Source organism: Schistocerca nitens, chromosome 9, assembly GCF_023898315.1.
Source record: "Schistocerca nitens isolate TAMUIC-IGC-003100 chromosome 9, iqSchNite1.1, whole genome shotgun sequence".
NCBI lineage: Eukaryota > Metazoa > Arthropoda > Insecta > Orthoptera > Acrididae > Schistocerca > Schistocerca nitens.
In genome coordinates, this window is record NC_064622.1 from 212,932,911 (window position 1) to 212,933,476 (window position 566).

Below are 566 nucleotides of genomic sequence, written 5' to 3' on the forward strand. Positions count from 1 at the left end.
TTGTCGTCCTTTCAAGAATTAGACTATTGCCTGTTCCGAATTCACAAACATAATAATTGTCATCTTTTCCGAATCTATATATATGAAAACAGTAACTGTTTTTGAAAGAACATATACTGTTGATGGCCGTGCAGCTTTCCCCTGGAATAAATGATGACTAACTGAAACCCTCAGCTGCCGACAGGTGTAGTTGATATACCTCGATGTGGACAGCTGAAAATGTGTTCCCCGACCGGGACTCGAACCCGGGATCTCCTGCTTACATGGCAGACGCTCTATCCATCTGAGCTACCGAGGACACAGATGAATAGCGCGACTGCAGGGACTTATCCCTTGCACGCTTCCCGTGAGACTCACATTCCCAACTGTCCACAATTCTATATATGTAAAGTACCTTATAGACATTTGCCCATCCACTCATTACTCGTGCACGCTTTGGCGATTCCCGTAAGAGTTTGGGCAATCTGTGCGCATTCGCACAGACGAAGGTCAATGGCTGGGTAGCCTTCAACTGTATATATGAAGAAAGTAACTGTTTTTGAAAGAACATATACTGTTGATGACCG

The 566-nt window shown here is 44.3% G+C and overlaps 1 non-coding gene across 1 annotated transcript; it reads right to left on the minus strand.

The window, feature by feature from the left end:
- Positions 1-224: 224 nt before the first annotated feature.
- Positions 225-298, minus strand: Trnat-ugu (transfer RNA threonine (anticodon UGU)). The gene has a single exon. It is a non-coding gene; the product is annotated as a tRNA-Thr (tRNA).
- Positions 299-566: the final 268 nt, after the last annotated feature.